This window comes from Anabrus simplex, chromosome 1 (assembly GCF_040414725.1).
Source record: "Anabrus simplex isolate iqAnaSimp1 chromosome 1, ASM4041472v1, whole genome shotgun sequence".
Classification (NCBI taxonomy): domain Eukaryota; kingdom Metazoa; phylum Arthropoda; class Insecta; order Orthoptera; family Tettigoniidae; genus Anabrus; species Anabrus simplex.
In genome coordinates this window covers 592987613-593012317 of record NC_090265.1, presented here as the reverse complement: position 1 = coordinate 593012317, position 24705 = coordinate 592987613, and the positions used below count along the sequence as shown (strand labels likewise).

The window sequence follows — 24705 nt, the reverse complement described above, 5'->3', positions numbered from 1 at the left end:
TTATATATTTTAAATTTATATTTCTTATATATTTCAAGCCACGATTTCAAATGGTACTTCATTTTTCTTGTAAGATTTTCAAATATTAAATTTTTAATAATGTTCTTATTCATTGATTTAACACAATGTAAAGATTTATTTAAAATTCTTCACATGGACTAACCACTATGATAATTCTTTGTAAACTGAATTAGATTTCACAGACATGTTGTTATCATTGTTTTGAGTATGCCATTGTTGAAGATCAATATATCGCCATTATCGTCAACTTCTCTCTCTTACCAACAATGCAATGTTGCGCCTCCACAACAATGCCAAAAAGAATGTCAATAAACCAGCCATACCATATTTAATCTTATTATTTGTAGATATAGGTAATCCTGTCATATCCCTTCATTTATATTAAATTACTGCCATTGCACGAGACGCCTGTCTGTCTCAGGTATTATTATTATTATTTAAGTGGTGATATCTGTCATGAGAACCTACCCTTACGAGATCAGAATCTTATGCTTAGCTGGAATTATAATGCGATATTTACATAGTTATGCGCAAAACCTACATGTATAATTAGAGTATTTGATGACATCCTATTCTTACAATAATTAAGATCCGATTATATTTAAGATGTACATATTTCTTGTGACGATAACCAGGTTTGCTAGGGTGCCATCGTATGATTGAGATTGGTTGTGCATGATTACTATTAGTGTGACATTATTTGAGGCATTCAGCACCCTCATTCATTGGTACATATCGTTACACTATAAAACTTAAATCAGTTCAAAAGTTAAGGTAATTAAGGCCACGGCCGCTTCCTTCCAACTCCTAGGCCTTTCCTATCCCATCGTCGCCATAAGACCTATCTGTGTCGGTGCGACGTAAAGCCCCTAGCAAAAATAAAAAAGTTAAGGTACTTGTCCACGATGCAACAAAACTTGCATGCCACTTTTGTGTTACGCAAGAAAAATGGCAGGCAATGTTTACACACAGCACATAGGTTTGCCTTTCTTCTTGTTGTGCAACACAAAAACTTGCGCACCCAAAGAAATGTTGCATCGAGTGTTTACACCATGCTGTTTAAGTGGCGCAAGTTTTCTCGCATGCAACTTTCCTAGTCAGCTGTTCTAGCGGATGTGAGTATTGATAGTAGCAAGCACGTCTTCTGGCGAGGTGTTATCGGCAGCTTGCTTATCACTGATTTTATTATGGCGACGAAAATAAAGACGAGAAAGAGCGAAACGGAAATGTTGGGTGAGGGAACGGAATTCAGGTCGTGAACATTGTGGTGTTGTTAATAACTTGCTACAGGAATTGTACATGGGAGACCAAGTCTTCTACAAGGATATCCTGCGAAAGTCAGCAACTGATTTTGAATATCTGCCGAGAAGAGCAGCGCCATTGATACAAAAGAAAGACACGCTAATGAGAAAATGAATATCAACAACGGAATGCCTTGTGTTGACATTGAGATATTTAGCAACAGGTAAGCCGATTTAAAAAAAAAAAATGGATTTTACACAGTACATATAAGGAATCATTTCTTTTAACTTATTGTAATTTCCTACATTTTATTTTGTTATAGGTGACAGTTATCAATCATTGATACCGACATGCACTATTTCACATGTAATATCTGAAGTTTGTGATGTTATTTACAGCGTGATGAACGCTCTCTGCCGTTTTTGTTTATTTCTGTGGTCCGTTGTCTCAACCTTCCATAAACATTCTTGTGTTTCAACTAAATATATCAGCTTTCTCGTCATCTCCCTTGTCCATTTCGTGTTCTGAGACATTGTAACCTGTAAATGAACTTACGTAAATTATGTAATTATTACTAAGATAAGTATCTATTTTGAGGTATGTTATATTTCATTTACAATAAAGAATATACAGGTACGTACTTCCCTTAATTTATTCCCGAGTGTGAACCTCACAAACATCAGTATAATGTCACAACAGATGGCCACGTGAGTAAGTTGCGCCACAAAAATTATCTAAACTTTTCACACCACTTTCTTTTCTTTTTTTTTTTTGCTATTTTGCTTAACGTCGCAGCGACACAGACATGTCTTATGGTGACGATGGAATAGGAAAGGTCTAGGAAGTGGAAGGAAGCAGCCGTGGCCTTAATTAAGGTACAGCCTCGTCATTTTCCTGGTGTGAAAATGGGAAACCACGGAAAACCAGCTTCAGGGCTGCCGACAGTGGAGCTCGAACCCACTATATCCCGATTACTGGATACTGGCCGCACTTAAGCGACTGCAGCTATCAAGCTCGGTCACGCCACTTTCAGATGGCGCAACTTCCTCCCTTCCGCTGTGTACACGATGCCACTTTTGACTTTGCACAGAATTCGATGGCGCATGCAACTTTTCGAATTGCATGACTGTTTACACGAAGCCACTCAACTTTTCTTGCTCAAATCGAAGTTGCATGCCATTTTAGTTGCATCATGGACGAGCAGCTTTAGAGTATCAATGTATTGGTCTTTTTCACAATATTCTACTAGCAAAATGGACATAAAACAGGAGAAACGTAGGGGATTCTAGGTCATTCTTGAGATAACGGTATTGCAGTACACTAAATAATAATTTAAGTCCCAGCAGAAAATCAATCTAATCTTGAGGTAACTTATTGTAGAACATTTGACAGTCCTGTATTGAAAAGTGGACACTCTTGTCAATTTATTTCTTATAGTCGACGATCTTCAAATCTTGCAGTTGTTTCCACTTCCACTACTGAATTTTCAGATGTTCTATATACAGCGAAGGAAAGTTTGGCTATTTCAGTGAAGCACTCTAAACTCACCTTCACAGTATTTTTTTCATTTTCATAGCCCCTCCATCTGGATTGTACAGCAGTACTCACAAATCAGAAACAATAGCACTGCCTGCTTTCCTACCTGGTCATACACAAAGGTACATAATGAATTCTTTGATGGAATGGTCTCTCAAAAATGTGTAGTTAACCTCCTTTGCCTCATACGAGAATAATATGATCTTTACTTCCTTTGTAACTACAATACAGCATACTGGTTAGGCAGAACAATGACTCTGTTCCAAAGCTTTCATCAATACAACTCTGGACTGAGTCTACCTTCATTTGGGTATGGCCTTTCTCCAAATATGTTTGGTATATTGTTACATTTCACTTCACAGACAGGTGGAGGAGAGCATATAATACTACAATGTTGCAATTCTGATACCCACACTTTTCTGATAATATTGTCACAAGCTAGCACAGTTTATTCAAACATTTATATCTAAAAATTACAAATTTTCTTCGAACAACTCTATTAAGAACACCATGGAATTAATTAATAAACTGGATTTTTTTGTTCTTCGTCCTTATCACACTATGCACTCTTTTGATATAGTTAACATGTTTCCCAGTATAAATACCAAGGAGCTTCTTCCTATCATCAAGAAGAATCTACTTGCCAATAGTCAACTAAGTAAACTGGAAGTTTTAAATTTTATGAGTCTTCTTAACTTGCTAATTAATAATAATTACTTTACTTTTGATAATACCATTTATAAGCAGAATGGTCTGTCAATGGGGTCAATCAATCAATCAATACTGATCTGCATTTAGGGCAGTCGCCCAGGTGGCAGATTCCCTATCTGTTGTTTTCCTAGCTTTTTCAGAAATGATTTCAAAGAAATTGGAAATTTATTGAACATCTCCCTTGGTAAGTTATTCCAATCCCTAACTCCCCTTCCTATAAATGAATATTTGCCCCAGTTTGTCCTCTTGCATTCCAACTTTATCTTCATATTGTGATCTTTCCTACTTTTAAAAACGCCATTCAAACTTATTCGTCTACTAATGTCATTCCACGCCATCTCTCCGCTGACAGCTCGGAACATACCACTTATTACAAGTTGTCCATTTCATGACCGTATCGATGTTTAATCAAGAAGTAAGTATAAATAACCACCTAATCGATACTTTATTAATGCCTCAGGCAAAATTGAATAAAATTAAAACTTACAGGACATGTTTCGACCACTTAGTGGTCCTCTTCAGCTGTATAAATAAAGAACTGAAAAGAAAAACATTGACAATAAGCACAAATAAAAGTTCTTTGGAGACTCCTTTGATAAAAATGGAGGTCGTCAGAATAGGTCATCTTGCCTTTCGTTCTTGTTTGGAAAAGATGTTTATTCTGCGCTGTCTAGAGGGTCTGTCTTTGAGCGCGACCTGGTGAAGTAACGATGTGATACAGTTTGACAGTTCATGGAAAGCTCTGGAGAGAAGGGAAGTAGAGTTTCATCGTCATCTAAAATAACATGTGAGGGAGGAGGGAGATTGGGCTGTGCTTCTGCGATGTCGTGTTTGATTATATCTCTTGTTCGTCTAGTCTGTTTCATGTCTACCCATTCTAAGTATTTGCTAATATTCTCATATAAGATGTTTTTATGCTCGTTGTTTTCGTTGAGATTCTCTTCACCGTTTTCCAATTTATCAAGAAAGATGTGGATGTTTTCCAGGTTGTTCATAAGATTACCTTTATTAATCATACAGATAATTTGAAGGTCCTGTTTTATATTGGTGAATTTGTGGTTGGACTCTTTCATATGGGATCCCATGGCAGAGAATCTTTTGTATCTTTCAGCATTGACGTGTTCTTGATATCTAATTGAGAAGTTCCTTCCAGATTGTCCCACGTAAGTTTTTTTACATTGAGCACAAGTCAGCTTATAAATACCCGATTCCTGGAATTCGTGATCTTTAAGTTTATTAGCTTTATTATGACTAAAGAACCTATGTTTCGTGTTGTTGTTTGTAGAGAAGGCTACCTTGGTATTGTGTTTCTTGAATAAGTTGGTGATTTCGTAAATCTTCGGGTTATTAAAGGTGAATTTTACATATCCTTTTTCTTTTTCTGAATGCTGTTTAAGTTTAATTTGTTGTTGGTATTTGCATTTAGTGATGAAACAAGAAACGTACAACTTTGAATAAGAAGTTAGAAAACCTAAAAAACAATCCCCCAACAAATCTAAATAAGCATCAACCTAAATCTTCTTTTAATTGTGGAGAATTCCCACCCCCCATCATGAACTTGTCGAACACGACGTTCACAGAACAAGAATTACAATTATTAAGCAAAGGGCCTAATCACAATTGGCATAGTTTCAATAACAGACAAGTATTAATACAAACTTTAGCAGAAACAGAGACAGCCATACAAACCCTTCCAGTCGACATTCAGAATGACGTACGGTACGAAGCAAAGAAAAAAATTCCCTCCATAATTAGAGGGTTACTAACCAATTCCACAAACACTAAAATCGAGAAGGATCTTCAGCGTAAAATTAGACAAAGTGATGTAGTGATAACGAAAGCTGATAAAGGTGGAACAGTAGTAATATTAAATGAAACCGAATACATCAATAAAACAGAAACTTTTTTCACTAACAACAAATTTAAGGTAATTGAGAAAGACCCCACCCTAAAAATTCAAAAGAATTTGAAAGGGATACTGAAGCAAAGCTCCTTCCTTTTTAACGACCAAGATATTCAAAAACTCATTAATATGAATCCAGGACTTCCTAAAGCAAGAGCTATGCCTAAATTACATAAAAAGGATGCACCTATGAGACCTATAATTAATTTTCGGAGAAGCCCCACATACAAAATATCCCAATTTATTCATAGGTTCTTAACTCATAACTACGTATTTTATACCAAATCTTCGATAAAAAACTCCAAAGAGTTCTGCATTGCTATTAAAGATTTCAAGTTAACTTCATCTCATGTAACAAGTTCCTTCGACATCAAGGACATGTACACGAACATTCCTATTAAGAACACCATTGAGATTATAAAGACGAATTTATTATTTCACAAACGTATCAGTATACCTGAAATAGAAAACTTCATTACTATCTTGGAATTCGTTTTGAACCACAATTTCTTCTCTTTTAATAATAAAATATATCAGCAAGATGGACTTCCAATGGGAGCGCCGGCTTCTGGAATTTTAGCTAACATTTACCTCGACTTTTTGGAACACACTCAGATAGTAGGTCACATTAAAGGACTCGATCTCTGGCTTCGATATGTTGATGATACCTATGCCATAATTAACAAGGAAATAAATGATAGTCACAGTATCCTTAATACTTTGAATAATTTAGACCCAAACATAAAATTTACAGCTGAAGAAGAAGAGAAAGGCATACTCAATTTTCTGGATATCCAAACAATTCGTAAAGACAACCATTTCCAATTTAAAATATACAGGAAACCCACTTTTACCCCGACTACAATCAAAAGTGATTCTTAACATCCCATCTCGCAAAAGAAATCAGCTTATTATAGTTTCGTCAACAGAGCCTTTGAAATTCCGCTAACAGAAACAGACAGAAAAAAGGAACTTTCTTTCATTCGTCAACAGGCTCTACATAATGGTTTCAGTTTGAAATTCATCAATAAAATCATCACTAAATGCAAATACCAACAACAAATTAAACTTAAACAGCATTCAGAAAAAGAAAAAGGATATGTAAAATTCACCTTTAATAACCCGAAGATTTCTTGAATCAGGTAATCCTGGTGAGGGTCCCATACACTGGAACCATACTCTAGTTGGGGTCTTACCAGAGACTTATATGCACTCTCCTTTACATCCTTACTACAACCCCTAAACACCCTCATAACCATGTGCAGAGATTGGTACCCTTTATTTACAATCCCATTTATGTGATTACCCCAGTGAAGATCTTTCCTTATATTAACACCTAGATACTTACAATGATCCCCAAAGGGAACTTTCACCCCATCAACGCAGTAATTAAATCTGAGAGGACATTTCCTATTTGTGAAACTCACAACCTGACTTTTAGCCCCGTTTATCAACATACCACTGCCTGCTGTCCATCTCACAACATTTTCGAGGTCACGTTGCAGTTGCTCACAATCTTGTAACTTATTTATCACTCTATAGAGAATAACATGATCCGCAAAAAGCCTTACCTCCGATTCCACTCCTTTACTCATATCATTTATATATATAAGAAAACATAAAGGTCCGATAACACTGCCCTGTGGAACTCCCCTCTCAACTATTACAGGGTCAGACAAAGCTTCATCTACTCTAACTCTCTGAGATCTATTTTCTAGAAATATAGCAACCCATTCAGTCACTCTTTTGTCTAGTCCAATTGCACTCATTTTTGCCAGTAGTCTCCCATGATCCACCCTATCAAATGCTTTAGACAGGTCAATCGCGATACAGTCCATTTGACCTCCAGAATCCAAGATATCTGCTATATCTTGCTGGAATCCTACAAGTTGAGCTTCAGTGGAATAACCTTTCCTAAAACCGAATTGCCTTCTATCGAACCAGGACCTCCAGGATTTTGGCAGAGATTTACTTAGACTTTCTAGATAATAATGCTATAATCAAAAATTTAACCTTCAGTAATATTCATTTCTGGGCCAGATATGTGGACGATACCTTCGTAAATGTTGATGAACGGTCCCCAGATGCAAAAGCTACTCTTGACAATCTTAACAGTTTAGATCAGAAAATAAAGTTTACCTTAGAATCCAAGAATAATAATCGTTTGAATTTTTTGGACCTAACGGTTACTTGATCACTTTCTTTCTTTTCATATAATATCTATAGAAAGCCTACTCAGACTGCTATCACCATCAGGAACGATTCTTCCCATCCTCAGGCCCATAAAAATGCTACATATAATAGTCTGGTTGACAGAGCCTTTAGAGTTCCTATGTCGAAAAAGAATCTGAATAAAGAATTAAATTTAATTCGGGCGATAGCTAGAAACAATGGTTTTAAGAATGCTTTCATTGAGAGTATCATTAACAAGTTTAAGTACCGTCCTAATACCACTCTTTTGAGAGAAAAACCCAAAGTTAATACTTTTTCAACTTTCACCTTTACACATAAAATACACAGCATCACCAACATCTTCAAAAAATATAACACTAAGATTTCTTACAGAATTAATAATAATTTTGTGTGGCTATTACTAGCCGAGTGCAGCCCTTGTAAGGCAGACCCTCCGATGAGAGTGGGCGGCATCTGCCATTTGTAGGTAACTGCGTGTTATTGTGGTGGACGATAGTGTTGTGTGGTGTGTGAGTTGCAGGGATGTTGGGGACAGCACAAACACCCAGCCCCCGGGCCACTGGAATTAACCAATTAAGGTTAAAATCCCCGACCCAGCCGGGAATCGAACCCGGGACCCTCTGAACCGAAGGCCAGTACGCTGACCATTCAGCCAACGAGTCGGACACAGAATTAATAATAGAAGTATTGACATCCTGCATAACTCCACACTTCATTAAATAGAAATAATATTTTTCATAGTTCTGGAGTGTACAGATTATGCTGCCATGACTGCAGCAGTTCTTATCTTGGACAAATAGGACGAAACTTTAAAATCAGATACGCAGAATACGTTAATGCCGTTAGGTACAATAGGTTTTCAGCAATGGGGCAGCATATGAAAGATTTTCAACATAATTTTACTAGCATTGATCAGGATCTCACAGTTTTACAGGTTATTATTAAAGGTACTTTGCTTGACATCAGTAAAAGCTGTTTCATTCACCTGGATCAATACTTTAATGCTGGTTTGAATCTCAATGATATTTCTGAGAAAGCAAGAGTATTGTTCGATTTTTTGACAGCGTTTTTCAGACTCAGAAAAGCTAATAGCAAATCAGTTTTTCAAAGCATACAGAAAACGCTCTCACGCCAAGCCCTCTCGCCCTGCATAATTCCCCTCCCTCTTCTCTTCAACCTTCATTGCCGATGGCTCTGGGCCCCTCCTACTCCTTCTCAGTACCTCCCTTGTTCTGCTTCCCTCTCCCTTCCCCTCTAAAGTGGGTGCATTGGTCATGGTGTCTTGCGGCTCTCAGTGTCTTCTCTAACATCTGAAAACACACACAATATACGCTGCCAGAGGCGAGTCTCTTATTCATGTTAATTCTTAAGACAAGATCTTTAAAAAAAAGCCTTTCTTGACATTCTTTTCTTTCTTTTTATTTGCTTCAGGTCCCAATTTGAACCGAGAACATCGTTCAGTACCCTGGAAACACTGTGTCCGCCATTTTTCATTTAAAATTTAAAAAATATCTTTTTATTTAATACTTAGCAAACTGAATCCAGCCACGTTCTTTAAGTTAGAGAAGACCTATGTTTTATTATGCAAAACACTGTCTGAAGTTCCCTCATGTTCTTTTTTAGTACTAGAAGTTGTTACGTCTTTTGACTGGTTACGTTATTCCAATAGAAAAATGGTTTCTTAATTTTTGCACCTGTTACTCCAAGACACAGTGGATGTTCAGCAAGAAAACCTTTTATACATATGTTCTTACAAAATAAGAAAATATGCTCTTGGACTTTTATGATAGTGAAGCATTGGCTTTATGTCCTCGGCTCAATTTAATCTGCTCGCACATGGTTTAACGTTTTTAGATTCAAAGGACTTTTGTCAAGAGGACGTATATTCAAAGTTTTAAGACAGTTGGTGCTATTTTTTAGGTTTATGTCATAAGTTAATGTTTACGGATCTTGTTTTTTAATTAGGTCTTGCCAGTTTTATAAAATTTGTGTATACTTTATGCATTGTATTTGGTAACCTTGTCATTGTATATTTTTTTTCTTATTTTTGGCTGATGATGCACACCAGCATCGAAACCGGTACTAATAATAAAATGTTATAATTTATCTAATAACATTGTATGGTATTGAATAGGTGGACCTCTCTTGTTTCCATTAGATTCTCGGTTCAATATGGAATTAACATGAAGTTTTTAAACTTGAATTAATCAATGGTGTAATTGCCAATGGGATTTTCTGTTCATTAATGAAACAATTGAAAGCTTTAGAATGTAAATACTCACTTAGGATTACCTTGCGTCTGGCAGGTGGTAAGAGAGCTGCAGTGATGTTTGAAACATGCAGTGGTGCTAAAAAAATTACTGCATTTTTATGGGGTACCGGTACTGTGCCAATCATCGTTTCGAATTACAGTATATGTTAATGATGGTTGCAGTAAAACAGAATTAAGAGTTTTTTGGACAAACTATATGTAACATGCCATGCTTTTCCAAAAATGCAAGGCAACTGCAGGAGTGTGCAGCAACATTAGATTGCAGCTCCTGAAAATAGGAAGGATTTTGAGTACACAATGGGCAACACCAAGATTTTGTAAAGTCCATGCAGTGTGGCAAGATTACCCAGCAGTAATTTGTCATTTCAAACAAGCATAGAAGAATGCTGCATGAATCTAAACAGAGCATCGTCTTTATGGGGGCCTGCTGAAGAAAATCACTTCTCATCATTTTATTTCGGATTTGGGGCTAATGTGTGACGGTCTTCAAGAGATGAGTGACTTATCCTAGATGGGACAAATGTTGATTTGCCTGGTAGTGCCAAAGCCTTAGACTCCCAGTAATGGTCAGGAAAGACAGAGAAACAAGTCACCTTTGAAGAAGTGAACATTCAAAAGCTGGCACAAAAGCTTTGAATAAACGAAGGGGATGCTTTTCCTGGTTTTTGTGAGTAGCTTGAAGATAAATACCAGACTGACTGCTTCCACTCTCAAACACATTGAGCACCATTGCTATATACTCAGCGAATGCAAAAGAAGGATTTTGCATATGAACCTGATATTGTCACCATCCAGATCACTGTTATTAAACAGCTTCTGCACTCAGGTATATAAAAATAGTTGAATCACCCCTCACCAGTCTCAAACTGGACAGGTAAGTTTATTTGCATCTGCTGTAAGGTTGACATTCCACTTGGAACACAAACAGCAAACAAGAGAATAAGAATCATGTCAGTATTTTTTGGGGTTGTAGGTCGTGGTCCAGGAACACATAATGTTCCTGACGTTTCACCGACGTTTCATCATTTTCAAGGGTTCTGACAGACTTCGATGCACGCAAAACTCACAATGGAATGGAGTGTTTTCGCAATTCCACCTCATTATATAATACAGGCTGAGGTCCACCATGCTGGGAGTGTGGTTGCTGTTTGGCTGTTCTTTGGTCAATGATAGTGCAGGCTACGGTGCGCTGCTCGCCTATTGGCCCACCACGCTGGAGGGGCAGTTGCTGATTGGATGTTCTTCGGCCAATGAATGAAGCATTAAGGAGCCTGATGTTGGCCGACCAGCCTTGGCGGAGACAGGCAATTAGCCACCCGTTAGTTTATCCGGCCTGCCATGGCCATCGGGTCCTCCAGGATTTAAAGCTTTCGGGACTGGAAACCAGGCTTTGCTGACCAGTTCAGATTCCTCTGTAAGCTTCGCAGCCAACAAAGTCAGGTGGAACACTTGAAAATACCCAACACAGTCTTTGGTGAAACGTCGGGACCATTATGTGCTCCTGAACCACGGCCTAAGAGTCCTAGGATATAAACACCATAGGATATAAACTTCATGGTTTTGATCTGTACTGAATTGTGATCACAATAATAATAATTAAATTAATGTTGTAATGGTCCACCTTTACAATACTAGTAATGTAATTCAAAAATTTGCATATTATAGTATTGAAAAGGTGGATCATTACAACATTAATTTAAAAATTATTATTACGGCCTACAAGCCCAGAAAATACTAACATAATTTATAGCACTGGCTGTGAAAGGCTCAACTGCTATAAAAGATGTAAGAGAAAGAAAAAAAAAAAGAACCAAGCACTAGAGATGATACTTACCGAACTTGATACACTTCTCTGTCTCCGCTATTGGTCCTTGCTGTCTCTTTGTAAATAGTAATAAAAGAGCCCAGTTTCTTGTATTGTGTTAATATGATAAAAATACGATCACTGAAAACAAGACAAAAATAATTTTGAAAAGCAAAACAGATAGGGGAAACAACAGCTGGGTTTATGAAACACTAAGACAAAACACCTGAAAGAACAAAATTCATGAGCGAAAATACAAACTGAACTGAAGCATTAGACCTGGGGAGAATAATAATAATAATAATAATAATAATGGGATGATGGAAACTATTGGGTTTAATGATGCTAATTTTGACAGAACTCTACAGGAAAGGGTGGATGATAGATCAGGAAGTGATCTCTTGAGTAATGAAAACCTTATCTTGAAATCACATCATAACAGAACGTCACAATTAGAAAGAACACAAAACAAAAAAAAGATATTGAAAAGTAATGATTTCTATAACTATTTAAACAATGACTGCAGTATGGTACCTCCGAAAACTGTAGAAGTAGTTAGTGGGATGTAAAACCACTAACATTATTATGCAGTATAGTCTCCGTTCAGAAGGTATTTTATGGGAAAAGGAAAATTTAAAGTAAATGAAGTTCCTCTCCCTGTAATCTTAATACTCTGGAAATAATACTATATTCAAACCCCCATTATTTTAGGCACAGGTGCCATATTTTTAAAAAATATTTGTCCATCCTATGCAACTACCCCAGTAGCAATATGTACTGCCAGAAGATCCTAGAAGACAAAACTGAGAAAGAGGATGTAACTCAATTGCATTATTACAAAGTATTTCAAGATCCTTGAACTTCAGATAGTTTATCTTAAGGAATGTACTATGTTGGCATGTGTCTGGTTTAAGGAAAAAATGTAAACACAAACTAAATAATAAACAAATATTCAGTACATTCAATTTTGTTGGTGACCTTTATTTATTTGTTTACTAGTTGGTTAGGTAGTGATGGGCAATGCTCTTGCTCGAGACTTTTGATGTCACTGATCTGGAGACTCTCACGAGAATCTCAAGACAGATTCTCCTGTGCTGCGATCTGTGTGATGTCCCAGTAACTACAAGCATAAGCTTGATAGTGTATCATCAGCAGTTATTGCATGAAATAACGTTCTCATACGGAAACGTGTGCCAATAAATTTTGTCAAAAGCCTGGAAAAGTACTCCATGTTCAACTATGAGCCCCATTAAAGAAAGTGAAAACAGAATATCAGTATCTTACACGATTCACAAGTTATTTGAGGTGGACATCTTAGCAGAATGAAAAAATCCACAGCCTGTTTCCAGTCATTCGACCGGGCCAGGAATGGAATGAATGAAGCCCCCATCTAGCGGCGAGGATAGGAATTGTGCCGGCTGCCAAAGCCTGTCGCACTACTCTGGGGCAATGATTAATGACTGACAGATAAAATGAAATGATATTGGAGGGTGTTGCTGGAATGAAATATGACAGGAAAAACCGGAGTACCCAGAGAAAAACTTGTCCCGCCTCTGCTTTGTCCAACATAAATCTCACATGGAGTGACCAGAATTTGAACCACGGAACCCAGCGGTGAGAGGCCGGTGCACTGCCACCTGCGCCATGGAGGCTCTCTTAGCTGAATAACCTTGTATAATTTGTTAATAACTGTAGATAGAATATACACCTACCAAGATACCTCGTAATTATTGTCAACAGCATAGCTACTTGCAATGCAGACCGGGCCGGAGGTGTTCTCTGCAATGATTCCCCTTCAGTGATATTATGTGTTTCTAAGTGCCGGATCATCCCAGAAGTATTTCTGCTGACATATTTTACTTCTTTCAAACAAACAACTGCAGAATGTGCTATATAGTTATACAGTGTTTACAGTGCACTAGTCTTCTGGTATAGGCTAGAGCAATTTTGTTACTTTCATTGATCTGTCTCTGTCTTACCCTTGGCTTTGACAATATGAAAGTGACTGAGGTACGAGCGATGCTAGTAATGCCATTCCTTATGCAGCTGTGAATGCTGTGAATGGTGTGAAAATGTTGTTCATAGAGTCGGTTGGTGCATGCATTTCAGTGGGCTTGGCAGACTGATATGTAATAGCAACTTCTGGCTCACTGAGGAAAGCAACGGGAAATTACCTCACTCCTCATTTCCCTAGTATGCCTCTTCAGTGATGCATAGGCCATCTATGACAGCTGATGGCGGAGCTGTTGAGGATCCAACCAGCCTTAGGGCTGATGACTGAACATACATACCATGACTTAAATTGCGTCGTTTCGGACATCATCTTTAAGTTGTCGCGTAAAATTAGACACAATTACACATTGCACCATCATATACCGAAGTTCCTAATTATGACGCGAATACTCCATAACATCACAAATAATCGTTTCCTTCATCAGCATAATATTGGTAAACACAGGCAGCGGTCAAATGGACATTAAATCTGGGCTCTGATAAATTATGAGTGATATCGACGTACACTACAGTAGCTGTCAGTTTGGGTACTTAGCCTACTCATTTGTGTACTTACCGCTGCATACAATGCCAGAATGCATATATTTCATGTTATACTGTGTGAACAATAGACCTCGGCAAAAATGAACGACCTAGTAGCTCGTTGATTAGTATTTACAGAATGGCAAAGGCCCATGGTTGTCTATTCGCATACTCGGCACAAACAATATTCAGCTCCGTCTACCTGTAGGCCAACGACACACTGCTCGCCGCAAATGAGGGGACAACGCTTAAAAGATTTCTGGACGTTTCTCGCAGGAAATAGGTGCTCGCACTAGTCTTGAAAAATCTCCTGACCCCGCCACAGACTGCCCATCACTATTGTTGGGTTGTTTGCTTTTTGAACTATATTACTCAGAATTGAACAAGAATGATATTTCTGTATTAGTTGTGTCCCTTTGTGATCCTTGTCTTTCTTGGGCTGATACCTTCATTTTTCAGTGTTGGACCCCTTCCATTCTTTTCTTTGTGATTAGTGTTATATACAGGATGGTTGCCTAGTTGTATTCCCTCCTAAAACAAAATACTACGTAACTGAAGTTATACAGAATTAAATTTCTGATCGTTAATGTCTTATACATTTTTACCATACCAGCTATAACAGAGATATTCATGAATTTGGATTTTTGTTCCCAACTCCATATCAACGCATGGCCATGAGAAAATGGGTAATAGAATTTAATGAAAAACGGTATGTAAAGTCGGGGAATAAGGAACAGTCTAGGCTATAAATAATTTTATTCACCCTGAACGAAATGGTACTTTAGAGGAAGGCCCTAAAATTTCATTTTTAAATACCTATGTTATTGGTCCTATAGAAAAGTTATAGAGAATACAATCTTCCATCATTTATGTCTTATTCGGTTTTACTGTACTGACTATGATAAGAGTGGTGATACTGCTGATACTGTTTTAAGAAGGAGTACAACTAGGCAACCACCCTCTATATAACACACACAAAAAATGGAAGGGGTCCAACACTTTGAAAAATGAATGCATCGGCCTAAGAAAGACAAGGGCCATAAAGAGTGTGAAAATGAAAGACTCCCTAGGCCTCTATGCAATAGTGTTAGGGTCTGAAAAGAAACAAGAGCTGACCAAGGGAATTCGGACAGGATAGATGAAAGTGAGGAGCTTGGCACAAGAAAGTGTAAATAATGCCAGGACTCAGCTAAAGGTCCCGTGGCCGTCAACCAACATTCCCAAGATCAGAGAACCTGGGATTCATTTTAGTCACCTCTTACAACAGGCAAGAGATACCATGGGTGCTATTCTACTGCCCCACCCACATAGACGACTATGATAAGAGAATTCATTAATTTAAATCAGGACCATCCAAACATAGCTCCCCGAGCGCTAGCACTCTAGCCGTGCTCAAAGCCAGTGCTCCGAGCGCTTTGGGGGAAGGTAGTTTCGGTAGTGGTGGGAGGAGCTTGGGTGGCTGAGCGAGAGGTCTGCCTGCCGCATCGAAGCGAGCAGCTGATCCATCAGTCGCTAGTCTAGTCCAATTTGCTTTGTTGAGAGCGTGTAACTAAATCAGTTTCGCAGTTGTCATGACTCAACATCATACAAAAAAGAGGAGTGGTGAAGCAGCAGTCTTTAAAGTGGAATGGGAAATTTCATTTTTCTGTACAGCTTACAAAGGGCATGCTAAATGTTTAGTGTACCACCGAGATTTAATGTGTTTAAAGAAACACAGTGCCAACCACAGGGATGACTACGGTGATTTGACAGACGCCAGTCGCCAATCGAAGTTGGAAGAATTGAAAGAAAATTTCAAGCAACACTATTCTGTAAGTATTACTGTTTTAATTTTAAAATGCTTCTTTACAAACGGGAATGAAGAAATGATTGAATTATCTGAAGAACACTAAATTTGTGACTTGCCGTATTTTTGTCTGACAGGAGATTGAAGAGAGTGAGATTGGTGGACCCATTTTACAAGCAAGCTACAAATGTTCGCTGCAAATTGCCAAAGCTGGGAAACACTTCACAGAAGGGAATTTAATCAAGGAGTGTCTAATGGATGCGGCGGCATATATTTGTCCTATGGAGCTAGTTGAGAAATTTGACAAAATCTCTCTTTCTCCTCAACCTGTGGCTTGCAGAATAGACAATATGGCCGTTGATATGGAACAGCAATTAATGGAGAAGGCAGATAATTTTGTATCCTTTTCCATCGCCCTTGACGAATCAACTGACATTGCGGACACAGCTCAGCTCATTATTTTCATTCGAGGGGTGGATGACGATCTTTGGGTTACCGAGAATTTCCTAGACCTGGTAGCTCTCAAAAACACCACTACCGGTTTCAATATTTTCCAAGCTGTGGAGGGTGTTTTTGAGTCAATGGAATTAAAATGGGAGCGGTTGACGAGTGTAACGACGGATGGAGCTCCTGCTTTACGTTGTCTACGCATGGGGTTCCTCAGCTATGTAAAATTTAAAATGGCTGAGAGCAGTAGTACCCTAATGGCGGCGGTCCATTGCTTGATACACCAGGAGCCAATCTGTGCAAAAATTGCCAAGGTTAAAGACGTAATGGGAACAGTTGTGTGAATGGTAAATTTTCTTCGCTCCCATGGACTTGCGCACTGTCGATTCAAAGAGTTCTTGGATGACATCGAAGTGGACTATCAGATGTCCCGTACCATGCAGAAGTAAGATGGCTTAGCAAGGTGAAGGCGCATCATCGTGGTTTTTGCTTGCGGAACGCAATAGATACCTTTTGTGACATGAAAGGGGGGTCCAAAGTTCTTTGGCATGATCCTAAGTGGGTGGTGGACTTGGCATTTTTAAGCGACATTACTGCCCATCTGAATAGTGGAACACTTCGCTTCAGGGCCAAAAGCACAATATCTGTGATTTGGTGGAAAAGATTCAAGCGTTCAAAAGAAAATTGATTTTGTGGGAAAACCAGTTGCGTGCAAGGAACACAGGACATTTTCCATTGCTTGAAACAGTGAAAAAAGGTGTCGACTTTGATGAGTACTTGCAGGTAATTCCCCAATTACAAGAAGAGTTTGAAAAGAGATTTTCAGAATTATCAGAACTGCAAGCTGTGTTAGATGTATTTGTTCGACCATTTTCTCTTAGTGCAGACAATGCTCCACAGCTATTTCAATTACGAGTTGACTGAACTGCAGTGCAATGTTCGTCTTAAAGACCGCTTTCTAATGTCACGAAGTTTAGAAGAATTTTACAGTGGCTTTCGGCAAGAAGAATACCCCCTTTTGTATAAACATGCATGTAAAGTTCTGTCAATGTTCGGCTCAACGAACATTTGTGAGCATTTCTTTTCAGTTCTTACGCTCACCAAAAATAAGCATCGTGCAACGATGAGTGATAGAAACTTGCACAATTGTTTAAGAATAGCTGTGTCCAGAACTACTGTACCCAATTTGGAGAAGATTTTTTGCTCCAAAACTAAAAGCTCATAAAAACAACTGAGCAAAACTCATTCAAGGTCTGTATTATCTGTTCATAATGGTACAATTTTGTTGTATTTTCCTCTCAGATATGTTCAAATTTCAGTTTTGAATAAATCACATTATTCTTTACTTAACACCTGATTTTGTTTCCTGCACATTCAATACGTCGGAGTACCTTTTGATTTGTATATGCGGTATATTTGTTATGGCAAAACAGTCCTATCAACAGTCCTGTCAACAAATCCACAAAAGCCGTCGGCCGCACAACTGTCAGCGCGGTCCAAACATCGTCCATCTGTCTCAGGTCTCCTCGCTGCCACAATATAGTGGTGGTAGGGGAAGGAGCGCTAGTCTGACTGTCCAGTGCTCCCCCGCACGCGGACGCACTCTCTGAGTGCAAAGACTGGATGGCCCTGATTTAGATAAATTTAGACTTCTGTTGTTTAGTCCATATCAACGCCAAGCATTGCGACATGGAAATATTGTTCAATCGTGTTAACCAGCAATGATACTGGGCGAGTTGCCATGTGGTTAGAGGTGTGCAGCTGTGAGCTTGTATCCGGGAGATAGTGGGTTCAAGCCCCACTGACGGCAGTCCTGAAGATAGTTTCCCGTGGTTTCCCATTTTCACACCAGGCAAATGCTAGGGATGTACCTTAACTAAGGCCACGACTACTTCCTTCCCACTCCTAGGACTTTTCTATCCCATCGTTGCCATATGATCTATATGTGTCGGTGCGAAGTAAAAAAAAAAAAGGGCTATGGTTTTTGTCGTGTTTGTCTAAGAACATGGTCATCAGTCCATATAGACAAGGAAAATTGTGAATATGATTTTTAAAATAAAGAAATGATCGCTTGAAGACTAAGACAAAAGGGAGTAATGAAAGAAAGGAGGACTCACAGAGTTGAAAACTAAATGTGAAGACCTACAATATCGAAAACTCATAAAATTGATGAACAATAACATTACAATGACCATCGTCTATTGTGAGGGGCTTAGTCTCTTCTGCTGCCACTCATCTCTGATAGGTGGGATTACTGATGCGTACCGAGTATAACAGCCTACCTGAATACTGGCGAGAAGTAGCTGGGGAGTTAGATGAGCTTCGTCTTTAGCATTCGTCTGGTTCATACATTTTCTGATAATATTGCTGCGTAACACACTGTCCCCATTTCTACCATCAAAGTAATTTGCCCCAGACTAGTGAGCCACTCCTAGGGGTGCTCAGTTAGAACTATGATTTTAAAAAATGCCCTAAAAACACATACACCCTGGAATGATGGGGAACATATAACTAATATGGACACAGTGAGGTCAACTGAAAGCTAAAAATAAAGCAAGACAAAGCATAACATCAGTTTTTGGAGGAAAATCTGTTTATTAAAATAAACAAGAAAAATATGAGGGAAAAAAACAGCAAAAAGTATCAAATGATCCAAATTTTTACATGGCTCAGAATTTTTCTTTCAGCTTGATAAAATTCATCTTGAGAATAAAAAAAACATTACAAATATACACTGTATGCCGACACACATACTTAACATCTAATCTGAAAGTTTCATTAATTTTAGACCATGGGCTTGCGTGCTCGCACCACACTCCCGACTTTACTTTTTGTTAACACTTTGAACTGTAGATGAGTATGTTTCCCTGTCCTATATTAATAATAATAATAATAATAATAATAATAATAATAATAATAATAATAATGATTATAATAATAATGATAATAATAATAATAATATTATTTGCTTTACGTCCCACTAACTACTCTTTTACGGTTTTCGGAGATGCCAAGGTGCCAGAATTTAGTCCCGCAGGAGTTCTTTTACGTGCTAGTAAATCTACCGACACGAGGCTGACGTATTTGAGCACCTTCAAATACCACCGGACTGAGCCAGGATCGAACCTGCTAAGTTGGGGCCAGAAGGCCAGCGCCTCAACCATCTAAGCCACTCAGCCCAGCTTTCCCTGTCCTGCACTCTTGACACTGCAGTGGGGGTCCCTAACCTTAAGAAAAGACGTGATTTAATGTGCAAAGGGGAGACAAAAACTAACTGTACAATATAAACACACTGAGTAGTAAAATATCTTGCACACAAATATATACACCCTGAATCACGGACAATCTTATGATCACAACAAAATACAGTGGATCGGAACCACACACTACAAAATCACATAAATGGCAAATATACACAATCAAAGACACAAAAACATATCATATTTTACAGGGCTCACCAAGAAAACATGCAGCATTCATGCAATTCTCATTTACTCAAAGCCTCAATGGAAAATATAAGGAAACATAATTTTACACTTTAAGCAACACATTCTATTCAACGTAGGTTCCTGAAATAAATTACAACACAAAATCAATCAACTGGTGGACTTTATAAGGACATGGATTCCTGAAATAAATTACATGACACAAATTCATAAAAATAACAGAGTAGGCTTTAACTTTCAACATATAATTCAATGTTGGTTCCTGAAATAGATTATATGACACAAAAATATTCCTCAGCGTGGTTATATCACAGAAGAAAATCCAAATTAAATGTCGCGATATAAAAATCTCATCTAATGCAGCAACTCTAGTGACATGGTCAAAAATTTTTTAAAAATCAATAAAATCACAAAGTATAGGCCACTAAAATAAAACTCTCCTCGGTAGACACACTACTCACCCTCGCCAACACACGGCGGAGTGACTCAAAAGCGGAGATTTAGTCTCCCAAAATAAAGCAGCAAATATTAAAAAAAACAGGGTCCAGCCCTTAACACACGCTGCTCAACAGTCCACCCGAGACAAGTCACACAAACAAGAAAATGCAGGCCTTTCCAAATGAGGAACGCGCGCTCTTACTCAAAATCACACTAAGCCACATCACATGTCCTAAAGTTGCTGAAACTAAAGAAGTATATAAAATGACGTCGTCTAACATTCACTCGCATGAAAAGAAATAAGACCGCGCTTGTCACAAATCAAAGCACTCGCACTCGTAAAGTTAAACCTAAATAATACAGTGGCCACCTCTGTAATAATATCATAATGTGAAACTAACAAATTACCACATAGACAATCGATCATGTCTGAACATCTGAAAGTTACTGAAATATCTTATCCTCACAACATAAGAAACTTGCATGAATAATAATAATAAAATTTTACAGAAAATTGATTCTAACATTCGGAACTTCAAATATGAAACTGCACTCGAGGAACTCGTGAATCAAACACTAATTTACACTCATCTTGATATTCAAATCATCATGAAGATGACGCTATCAAAGGTTGTGGATCCAACATCTCACACATACTCATTCACACATTATGCAAGAAATTCCAGAAAACGTGACTGCATGTTTCCGTACACTTTGAGCTCCCATTAATAATACCTTAATCTAGTCCTTCCTGACTTTGATTTGAATTCTTATTTACATTTAAGCCCCAAGACGTACACTGCGTCTCAAACATCAAATAAAAACAAACCAAAATAAATGAAGCTAAAATAAGAAACTGACTCGTAAAAAGATGTTAACCACTCGGCCAATAAATCTGAATAAGAATGTAAGAAAGCAAGCTGCGACCTTATGCAATTGGTCCACATTTACGTTACAATCATATTTATATTAACAAGCTTCCTAACTTTTACTTTAAATAGGACGTAGTCCTTAAAAACAAAAGCTAAATGTACTGAAATTAAATATGAAACTAACCTATCCCCTTCTGCAACATTAAAACATGTTCACATTCACATAATTACATTGAAAATTCTGTACTCATCTATTTCGTTGACTTATCGCCGCCTGCCTTCAGGACAGCGGGCACCCCATCGTTTTAGCTGGCCATATCGAAAGTTGTGCCTTCAGTAAAGAACTGGGTCAGCCCATGGGTCTGGGTGTGGACGTGTGCAGAGAACTTTTACAACGCCATGATCAGGATCCATAAGAACCAAGTCGAACAGCGCTGTCCCTGACGGTTACTTTCCATGTTGTCTGCTCCTATGCTGACAGTGTTGTTATGAAATGGCTATGACGAGTGCATTCATTGGCCCCTGTGCGTGTGCTGCTACCAAACGGTGGAACAAGACACTAGTTACATGTCACCACCTTCAAAAGTGAAATGTAAACCATGCACGGACGTACAAAAAAATAAAGGGTAAAACGATGTAGTATGCCCTTCGTATATAGGAATTAAGAGGAATCTCAGAGAGAAGCATGGTATTAACCCAAAAAATAAAAAAAAGCGTAATCACAATAATCTAGGTATACGTACCCACAGAGGCAAGCACAGAAGAAGAGATCAAAGACTTCTACACGCTCCTAGAAGACACAGTAGCCAACTACAAAGCACACAGAACATTCATAATTAGTGACTTCAACAGCAAAGGAGAAAGGAATATGAAGACCCCATGAGACCACACAGATAATCAAGAAATCGAAGACGAGACAGACTCATACAGTTTGCATTAGGACAAAGATTAAAAATAGTAGACACCTTCTACAAGAAAAACCTGAATATTGGAAATATTGGATCGCCCCAAATGGAAAAACCAAAAATGAAATCGACTACATACCCACTGATAGCCTAGAAGTGGTAAAAGACATCGAAGTAATCAATGGTCAAAAGTTTGATACAGACCACAGAATGGTCTGACTAAAAGTGAGAATAAAGAAGGGAAACAGGCACTATTTTAACTGCAAGACCCCCAAACCCCGAAAGTATAGATTGAGCAGAATATACAAAAGTACTACAACACAACCTCCAAGAGCTGAACCAACAAACAGATGTGAAGGCACAACAATATCATACAGAGCTCGTAAACTGCATATCCCTCGCAGTCAAGCAATCTTCAACACCGAGGAACAGCAAAAGATATAGAATAAAACTAAAGGATAGCACGAAAGATTAATTGAAGAAAGAGAATGTTTGAAACCACAAGCCAAAGGAAAGGAATGCAAAAAGCTGGAATATACAGAAATCAATACACAAATGAAAAGTGAAATCTGAAAAGACATCAGAGACCACAACATAGAAGTGGTCAAAGAAGTCATGGATAACACAAAAACAATAAAGATGATTCGGAAGGAATTAACTCCGGACAAACATTAGATACTGGGGTTGAAAGGCAGGCCATGAGAGAACAGAAAATGACACAAGGACAAGAATTCTACAGGAAATTATATACAAGTAACTCCCAACACGGCACACGGTATCACGACCAAAAGATGCCAAAACAGGACAGTGAGGAAGAAATTCCACCCAATCTACCCAGTGAAGTACGAGCAGCCATAAGAGAAGCAAAGAATGCAAAATCCCTGGGGGAATATAGAATCTACAATGAACTCCTAAAATGGAGTGAAGAAGACATAACCCCATTCATCACTACAGTATTTAACAAGATACTTGAATCAGAAGACATACTAAGGGAGTGGAAATAAAGCGTCATCATAAACCTGCACAATAAAAAGGAGCCAAAGATGATATAAATAACTATAGACCGATCAACCTAATTGTAAATCTGTACGAACTTTTCATGAAGATCCTAACCAACAGAATGACGAAGACAGCAGACGACCAACAACCAGAGACACAAGCAGGATTTAGAACAAATTACAGTACATCTTTTTTTTTTTTTTTTGGCTTTAAGTCGCACCGACACATATGTCTTATGGCGACGGTGGGATAGGAATTGGAAGGAAACGGCCGTGGCCTTAATTAGCCCTTTACTGCATTTTGTTTTTCGTTTTCGTTTGGTGAAGAAAATTCCAAGCTTCAATGTTCAACTTACATTCAGTGTTTTAGATTTACCAGCAATTCTTAACTGAGGCTAATATCTTAACACTCGTATGTGATGTGGATTGCCATAACGGGGTATATATACGATTTTTCACTATTTCACGCTAAAGCTTTTAACATTCAAAGACCGAACATTACTGCCTACTGGCTATGGGTACGTATTGCAGGGCGCAAGTATACTTGCTCGACCGCAGGTCGGTAATGTCTTTGAGGTTGAGCCAGAGGTACTCCTGAAGCCTGTGGTAATGTGATGGAGAGGGCCCACGTAAAATAAACGGTGGTTGGTAGGCGTGGATGCTGACAGGGTGGAAGGAGTACCTTTGGTTGTAGGGCTGTTTTGTCTTATATTATGTAAAAAAAACAAGGCATCACTGGTATATGTCTTTAAATGACTGTACAGTTAAAGGTGTGCCGGAAAACTACCTCTGTCCACAATCTGTATCCATTTATACAGGTGAAAAGTTGTATGTTGCCAGAGGGCAACAGTATGCAGTAAAGGGTTAGGGTACACCCCCGGCATTTGCCTGGTGTGAAAATGGGAAACCACAGAAAACCATCTTCAGGGCTGCCGACAGTGGGGCTCGAACCCACTATCTCCCGATTACTGGATACTGGCCGCACTTAAGCGACTGCAGCTATCGAGCTCGGTAATTACAGTACATCAGACCACCTAAAAGCAGTGAATCAACGGATCGGAAAAAAAAAAAAAAAAAACCCACAAGAATTCAATCTGGATGTATATATAGAATTTGTGGATTACAATAAAGCAAATGACTCCGTGGAACAACAATACGTTTTAGAAGCACTGAGCAAACAAGGTATTCAGAACAACTAATCAGACTCCTTGATAAACTTTACAACAGTAGCAATGCCAGAGTAAAAACAGAAAAGGAAATAACATCAAGATAGAAAGGGGAGTAAAGCAAGGTGACCCTCTCTCACCAAAATTACTCACGTATTTATTGGAGAATAAGTTCAGAAAACTAGATTGTGAAAACAAATACGGCATCAAAACAGATGGAGCAAGAATAACGCAATTACAGTTTGCAGACATTGTATTGGTGGCAGATTTGGCAACAGAGCTAGAACAAATGATAAGAGAATTAGACAACACCAGCAAAGAAGTGAGTCTAACAACAAACCCAGAGAAAACAAAGAGTATAACCAATGCATTGAAAGCCCCAATCAGCGTAAATGGAGAAACACTGGAATACGTAGAGTAATATATATAC

At 38.3% G+C, this 24705-nt stretch overlaps 1 protein-coding gene across 5 annotated transcripts in view; it reads right to left on the bottom strand.

Moving 5' to 3' along the window:
• Positions 1 to 24705, bottom strand: part of LOC136857173 (GPN-loop GTPase 2) — a 126504-nt gene that overhangs the window by 89246 nt on the left and 12553 nt on the right. For 3 of the 5 annotated variants that reach the window (XM_068225084.1, XM_068225083.1, XM_068225085.1), the window contains one exon: positions 11713 to 11823. The gene's annotated coding sequence lies outside the window, so the exon portion shown is untranslated. Of the gene's footprint in view, positions 1 to 11712; positions 11824 to 19576; positions 19596 to 21949; positions 21969 to 24705 lie in introns of those variants that run through there. The other 2 variants (XM_067135611.2, XM_067135612.2) reach the window with 2 other exon arrangements.